This window comes from Arachis ipaensis, chromosome B2 (genome assembly GCF_059453495.1).
Source record: "Arachis ipaensis isolate K30076 ecotype BB chromosome B2, ASM5945349v1, whole genome shotgun sequence".
Lineage (NCBI taxonomy): Eukaryota > Viridiplantae > Streptophyta > Magnoliopsida > Fabales > Fabaceae > Arachis > Arachis ipaensis.
The window spans coordinates 39,754,946-39,763,100 of NC_142437.1; the positions used below are offsets into that span (position 1 = coordinate 39,754,946).

Here is an 8,155-nt window from a genome sequence, read left to right on the forward strand (position 1 = left end):
TATTGTCACCACATTAAAATAATTAAACTAATTTCAAGGATGAATTCGAAATCATGTACTTCTTGTTCTTTTGTGATTAAAGCACTTTTCATTTAAGAAAGGTGATGGATTCATAGGACATTCATAGCTTTAAGACATAGACACTTAAATACTAATAATCATGTAATAAAGACATAAACATAAATAGACATATAGTAAACGAAAAATAGAAAAATAAGAACAAGGAGATTAAGGAACGGGTCCACCTTAGTGAGGGTGGCGTCTTCTTCCTCTTGAAGAACCAATGGTATTCTTGAGCTCCTCTATGTCTCTTCCTTGCCTTTGTTGCTCCTCCCTCATAGCCCTTTGATCTTCTCTAATTTCATGGAGAATGATGGAGTGCTCTTGGTGCTCCACCCTTAGTTGTCCCATGTTGGAACTTAATTCTTCTAGGGAGGTGTTAATTTGCTCCCAATAGTTTTGTGGAGGAAAGTGCATCCCTTGAGGCATCTCAGGGATTTCATGGTGAGGAATTTCCTCATGCTCTTGTTGAGGTCCATGATCTCTTGTTTGCTCCATCCTTTTCTTAGTGATGGGCTTGTCCTCATCAATGAGGATGTCTCCCTCTATGTCAATCCCAGCCGAATTGCATAGGTGGCAAATGAGGTGAGGAAAGGCTAACCTTGCCAAAGTGGAAGACTTGTCAGCCACCTTGTAGAGTTCTTGAGGTATAATCTCATGAACTTCCACTTCCTCCCCAATCATGATACTGTGAATCATGATGGCCCGGTCTACAGTAACTTCAGACCGGTCGCTAGCAGGAATAATTGAGCGTTGAATTAACTTCAACCATCCTCTAGCTACAGGCTTAAGGTCCAGTCTTCTCAATTGAATCGGCTTGCCTCTTGAGTCAACTTTCCATTGAGCTCCTTTTACACATATGTCCATGAGGACTTGGTCCAACCTTTGATCAAAGTTGACCCTTCTAGTGTAGGGCGTGCATTTTCTTGCATCATTGGCAAGTTGATCGCCAACCTTACATTTTCCAGCTTAAAATCTAAGTATTTTCCCCAAACCATTGTAAGCCAATTCTTTGGGTTTGGGTTCATACTTTGATCATGGTTCCTAGTGATCCATGCGTTTGCATAGAACTCTTGAACCATTAAGATTCTGACTTGTTGAATAGGATTAGAGAGAACTTCCCATCCTCTTCTTCTAATCTCTTGTCGGATCTCTGGATATTCGCTCTTTTTGAGCTTAAAAGGGACCTCAAGGATCACCATTTTCTTGGCCATAACTTTATAGAAGTGGTCTTGATGGACCTTTGAGATGAATCTCTCCATCTCCCATGACTCAGAGGTGGAAGCAATTGCCTTTTCTTTCCTCTTTCTTAAGGTTTCTCTGGCCTTAAGTGCCATTAATGGTTATGGAAAAACAAAAAGCTATGCTTTTACCACACCAAACTTAAATGGTTTGCTCATCCTCGAGCAAAAGAAGAAAGAAAGTAGTAGAAGAAGAAGAAAATGGAGGAGATGGAGGGAGAAGGTGTATTCGGCCAAGGGGGAGAAGTGATGGTTGTAATGTGTGAAAATGGAGTAGTGTTGAGGGGTTTATATAGGGGTGGGGAAAGTGTAGGTTTCGGCCATTAGGGTTGGGTTTTGGGAGGGAAAAGAATTTGAATTTTGGAGGTAGGTGGGGTTTATGGGGATGACTGGATGGATGTGAGTGGTTAAGGGTATTTGGGGAAGAGTGTTATGAAAAGGTGTGAAAGAGGTGGGGATCCTGTGGGGTCCACAAATCCTGAGGTGTCAAGGATTTCTCATCCTTGCACTATTTAGGCATGCAAAACACCCTCTGTATGCAATACTGGCGTTTAACGCCAGACTGCTGCCTGTTTTTGGCGTTAAACGCCCAAATGTAGCCTGTTTCTGGCGTTTAACGCCAGGTTGATGCTTGTAGACCTGGTTAATTAACGGATAATTAACCCATAAATGAGAATTTATTCTAGAAAGCCAAAAATGTTATTTTTATGGCTTAATATGATAGAGGAGATTGAGACAAGAATTTCGGTACCAATTTTATAGAAAACGGACCAAGATTGGACCGAACGGGCCAAACCGGTCCAACCGGACCCAAAGTGGACCCTTGGCCCAACTAAACTAAACCAAAACCCTAGTTTTCAGCACTCTCTCTCCTCACAACACACAAACACACGCTGAAATGGTGGAGACGAAGGGAAGAATACTCTCTCAAGTTCTCTCCCTTGGTTGATCTTCAAACCACCATAACTTTTGATCTAGAACTCCGATCGCCGCACCGTTTGTGGCCACGCGTTCACCGTGGAGAGCTCTACAAAACCCATACAATCAATCTTGAGGTAAGCCACGTTTTGATCTTCGAAATTCCAGCCCTTGTTTTCGAGTTTTATGGATGAAATGTTGAGATTTTGGGCTCTTTGATGTTATAGGACCCAACTCTCTTGAAGGAGAAGGTTAATCTTGTCTCCTTGGACCTTGGGTGTGGTAAGATTCTCAACCCTAGTATAATTTGTTGTTCTATGATGTTGGGTATTGAGATGTTGTGTATGGGTATGATGATTGTGGCTTAGGTTGTGTATATGTGAATATTGGAGCTTGATTGGTGATTTTGGAAAGTTTAGGAGAGGGTTTTGTGTGACAAAATCTGTTCTTAGAGGTGTTGAGACCTTGAGAGCTTGTGGACAAGTGGTTTGGAAGTGCTCCGGTTGAGCTTGGGAAATCGGCTAAGGTATGGTCTCGGTTTCTCGTATCTAATATGTAATGTAGTAGGAAATACTTAGGCTAGAGGCCCTAAGATAGGCATTGAATGGTTGATGTTGTTAAATAGTTGAGATATATGATGTGATCATATATGTGATTATGAATATTGATGCCTTGATTATGTGATATATGAGAAAATGTATGTTGTGATATATGCTTGATGAATGATTAAGGTTGAATTGGTGGGTGGTACCATGTTGATGGTGAGTATGATGTTTATTATGTATAATGATGGTTGATTAGAAATGGTATTATTGGAAATTGGGATGAGGGGGGATGTATGACATGATTGAGAAGTGTTAAAAGGGTTGGATGGTGATTTTGGGAAATTTGGTAAAATGTCAATGTGTGAGTTGAGGATGGCTTGATGTTGATTTTGGTACATTTTGATTGATTTCAAAGAAAAGGGATGAAATTGGCATGTTTTGATTGATTTTGAAAAGAGTTGAAAGTGGCTTGTTTTGAAAATGGCACTTTATGGTTTTGTATGAAAGCATGGTTTTTGGGCATACTTTGACGGGACATAACATGGACTACGGATCTCTGATTTGTGCCAAATCTGTTTAGAAATGAAATTGGATCCGGGATGTCTATGCCGTTCGAAGAACGGGTGAAAAACGATTTACAATGAGAAAGTTATGTCCGTCGGAAGATTGGGGGTTGAATCTGTGAATTCTGTAGCTTTTAACTTAGAAAATTTTTAGCAGAATGACCCCCCGCGCATAGGCGCACTTGGCACGTACACGCCGTTCTTCGAGAAAGCACCATCCACGCGTGCGTGTTGTGTGCGCGAGCGCATCGATGCGCTGTACCAAATGCCCAGCCATTTTTCAGAGAGTTGTGCCAAAGTTGTGCCAGTTTTGTGCCTGGGGCGCAAGAGCACCCACGCGTACGCGTGGTTGACGCTCGCGCGTCATTTGGCTATTTTCAACCCGCGCGTCTGCACGTATGACGCTTGGGCGTCGATGAGATTTTGTGGCCATCCACGCGTGCGCGTGGAGTGCGCGTACGCGTGGCCCTGTTTTCATCCCAAAGTTGATTTTTGAGTTTTAAAAGCCAAATTTCATACTTCTAAGCCTCCGATCTCACCACTTATGTCTTAAATCATTATGATGTGCCTAGCAATGAGGCAAGGGGCTAGTAAATGTGGTAACTTGCGAGTGAAGCAAGGGAAAAATGAATGATCAATGAGGATCAAAGATGATTATGTGAGATGCGGAGGATGGCGGTGGAAGTGCTTGTTGAGCCATGGGCTGAAGGGCCGTAATTGTTAATGAATTGGCTGGTTATGGATTTAACCGTGAGCCGGATGGCTAGATTATTGCCGTGCTACGGTGGAGCCATGATTATGGCTAAGTATAAATGCATATATGCTGTTGAATGAATTGTGAATGTTTGCACTTCCACCATCGGAGATGAGGGTTTCCCTGGGAGGAAGCAGTGGCTAGTCACCACGTGCTCCAGGTTGAGACTCAAAGCTCTTTAGACCCTATGTCGTAAGTGTGGCCGGGCATTGTGAAAGGCCCGGATGAGCTCGCCCCCGTAAATATTCACCAGTGAGGGTGATGGATATGGATCATGATTATGATCAAGTTTATGATGAGTATAACTCGAGTTGGGGATGCGCGACAGAGGGACAGTCCAATGGTTAGCTACCAGGACTTGTCGGGTTGGCTATATAACTGACAGATGATATCATCAGCCACTAGGGACAGGCATTCATCATATGCATATTATATAAATTGTTTGAGATTGCCTATTTGACTGCATATTACTTACTAATTGTCTAAACGCCTTATCTGTTCCTATTTGTAAATCTCTTGTCTGATATAACTGTGTTTGCTATATTATACTCCTGCTGGTGGTTGGGAGGTCTAAAGGAATTGGAAAGGGAAGTATTAGTTAGACTGAAGGATCTTTAGTCAGTTGCCACTTACGGTTTAGTTTGTTTATAAGCTTTGATATTATCTGGAGGAAGTTCTAGGATTGCCTTCGGCTTTCCTCTATTATTATGTATTATATATGTGGAAGCTGTTACCGTGCTGGGGACCTCTGGTTCTCACCCATACGGATTTTGTGGTTTTCAGATGCAGGATGCGAGGCTTCTCGTTGAGGCATGCTGGAGACTTCTGGATTAGCGAAAATCTTTGTTCTCGGGGCTCTGTTTTGGTTTATATGTTTTGCGTAGATACTTTTATCTCCATTAAATAATACAAACTGTGATGACTCCTTCTAGAGGGGATTTTGGAGAATAGGTTTTTGTAATTGTGTCCCTTTGGGTTTCCTTTGGGGTTTTCCTTATTTTATTATATGTATATATTGCTATGCTCGGACCGGTTATCTTCGCAGCCGGATTTTGAGTCTTGATATTTCTGTCTTTGACACTCTTTTGTATATATAATCTCGCGTTAACTTATCCTTTGCTCATTGCGTTATCGATCGGAGTGTTGCGCTTTCGAGTTGCGATTTTTGTTTACCCCTTTTTCTACAAAGGCTCCTAGTTATAATCCTTATTCACACTACTATACGTACTAGATTTTTGTTTTAGAGGTCGTAATACCTTGCCATCTCTGGATTATGACTTAAGTATAAGACTCTGTATGGTAGGGTGTTACAATGCTTGTTTCTGGCGTTAAACACCAGCTTGGTGCTTGTTTCTAGCGTTTAAACGCCAGAATGCTCTTCCTCCAGGGTGTGCTATTTTTAATACTATTTTTTATTCTGTTTTTGATTTTTCAGTAGTTATTGTGACTCCACATGATCATCAACCTAAAAAAAACATAAAATAACAATGGAAAATAAATAGATATAATTAAATAACATTGGGTTGCCTCCCAACAAGCGCTTCTTTAATATCAATAGCTTGACAGTGAGCTTTCATGGAGCCTCACAGATGTTCAGAGCATTGTTGGGACCTCCCAACACCAAACTTAGAGTTTGAATGTGGGGGTTCAACACCAAACTTAGAGTTTGGTTGTGGCCTTCCAACACCAAACTTAGAGTTTGACTGTGGGAGCTTTGGTTGACTCTGCAGTGAGAGAAGCTTTTCATGCTTCCTCTCCTTGGTTACAGAAGGAGAACCTTGAGTTTTAAATACAAGGTAGTCCTCATTCAGTTGAAGGACCAACTCTCCTCTGTCCACATCAATCACAGCTTTTTCTGTGGCTAGGAAGGGTCTTCCAAGGATGATGGATTCATCCTCATCCTTCCCAGTGTCCAGGATTATGAAATCAGCAGGGATGTAAAGGCCTTCAACCTTTACTAACACGTCCTCTACTTGTCCATAAGCCATTTTCATGGATTTGTCTGCCATCTCTAATGAGAATTTGGCAGCCTGTACCTCAAAGATTCCTAGTTTCTCTATTACAGAGAATGGCATTAAGTTTATGCCTGACCCCAGGTCACACAGAGCCTTCTCAAAGGTTTTGGTGCCTATGTTACAGGGAATTAGGAATTTACCAGGATCCTGTTTCTTTTGAGGTAGAGTTTGCTGAACCAAGGCATTTAGTTCCTTGATGAGCAATGGAGGTTCATCCTCCCAAGTTTCATTACCAAATAATTTGGCATTCAACTTCATGATTGCTCCTAAATATTGAGCAACTTGCTCTTCAGCAATGTCTTCATCTTCTTCAAAAGAGGAATAGTCATCAAAGCTCATGAATGGTAAAAGGAGGTTCAATGGAATCTCTATGGTCTCTAGATGAGCCTCAGATTCCTTTGGTTCCTCAAAGGGAAACTCCTTATTGGTCAGTGAACGTCCCAGGAGGTCTTCCTCACTAGGATTCACGTCCTCCTCCTCCTCTTTGGGTTCAGCCACACCAAGTAAGGTAATGGCCTTGCACTCTCTTTTTGGATTCTCTTCTATATTGCTTGGGAGAGTACTAGGAGGAGTTTCAGTGACTCTTTTACTCAGCTGGCCCACTTGTGCCTCCAAATTTCTAATGGAGGACCTTGTTTCATTCAAGAAACTTAAAGTGGCCTTAGATAGATCAGAGACTATATTTGCTAAGCTAGATAGATTCTGCTCAGAATTCTCTGTCTGTTGCTGAGTGGATGATGGAAAAGGCTTGCTATTGCTAAACCTGTTTCTTCCACCATTATTAAAGCCTTGTTGAGGCTTTTGTTGATCCTTCCATGAGAAATTTGGATGATTTCTCCATGAGGGATTATAGGTGTTTCCATAGGGTTCACCCATGTAATTCACCTCTGCTATTGCAGGGTTCTCAGGATCATAAGCTTCTTCTTCAGAAGATGCTTCTTTAGTACTATTGGATGCAGCTTGCAACCCATTCAGACTTTGAAAAATCATATTGACTTGCTGAGTCAATATTTTATTCTGAGCCAATATGGCATTCAGAGTATCAATTTCAAGAACTCTCTTCCTCTGAGGCGTCCCATTACTCATAGGATTCCTTTCAGAAGTGTACATGAACTGGTTATTTGCAACCATGTCAATGAGTTCCTGAGCTTCTGCAGGCATTTTCTTTAGGTGAATAGATTCACCTGCAGAATGGTCCAATGACATCTTAGATAATTCAAATAGACCATCATAGAATATATCCAGGATGGTCCATTCTGAAAGCATGTCAGAAGGACACTTTTTGGCAGTTGCTTGTATCTCTCCCAAGCTTCATAGAGGGATTCATCTTCTTTCTGTTTGAAGGTTTAAACATCCACTCTAAGTTTACTAAGCTTTTGAGGAGGAAAGAACTTGGCTAAGAAAGTCGTGACCAGCTTATTGCAAGAGTTCAAGCTATCTTTAGGTTGAGAGTCCAACCATATTCTAGCTCTGTCTCTTACAGCAAACGGGAAAAGCATAAGCCTGTAGACCTCGGGATCAACCCCATTGGTCTTAACAGTATCACAGATCTGCAAGAATTCAGTTAAGAACTAAAAAGGATCTTCTGATGGAAGTCCATGAAACTTGCAGTTCTGTTGCATCAGAAAAACTAATTGAGGTTTAAGCTCAAAATTGTTTGCTCCAATGGCAGGGATTGAGATGCTTCTTCCATTTAAATTGGAATGTGGTGCAGTAAAGTCACCAAGCATCTTCCTTGCATTGTTATTATTTTCAGCCATGTCTCCTTCTTTTTCAAAAATTTCTGTCAGATTTTCTCCAGAGAGTTGTGCTTTAGCTTCCCTTAGCTTCCTCTTCAGAGTCCTTTCAGGTTCAGGATCAGCTTCAACAAGAATGTTCTTATCCTTGTTCCTGCTCATATGAAAAAGAAGAGAACACAAAAGAAAATATGGAATCCTCTATGTCACAGTATAGAGATTCCTTATGTAAGTATAAGAAGAGAAGAATATAAGAAGGAGAAGAGAAAAATTCAAACACAGAGGAGAAGAGTGGGTTCGAATTTTTGAGTATAAGAGGGGTG

At 41.3% G+C, this 8,155-nt stretch overlaps 1 non-coding gene across 1 annotated transcript; it reads left to right on the forward strand.

Annotated features, from left to right (window-relative positions):
- The first annotated feature begins 7,356 nt into the window (after window positions 1-7,356).
- Window positions 7,357-7,463, forward strand: LOC148573683 (small nucleolar RNA R71). The gene has a single exon (XR_015905890.1). It is a non-coding gene; the product is annotated as a small nucleolar RNA R71 (small nucleolar RNA).
- Window positions 7,464-8,155: the final 692 nt, after the last annotated feature.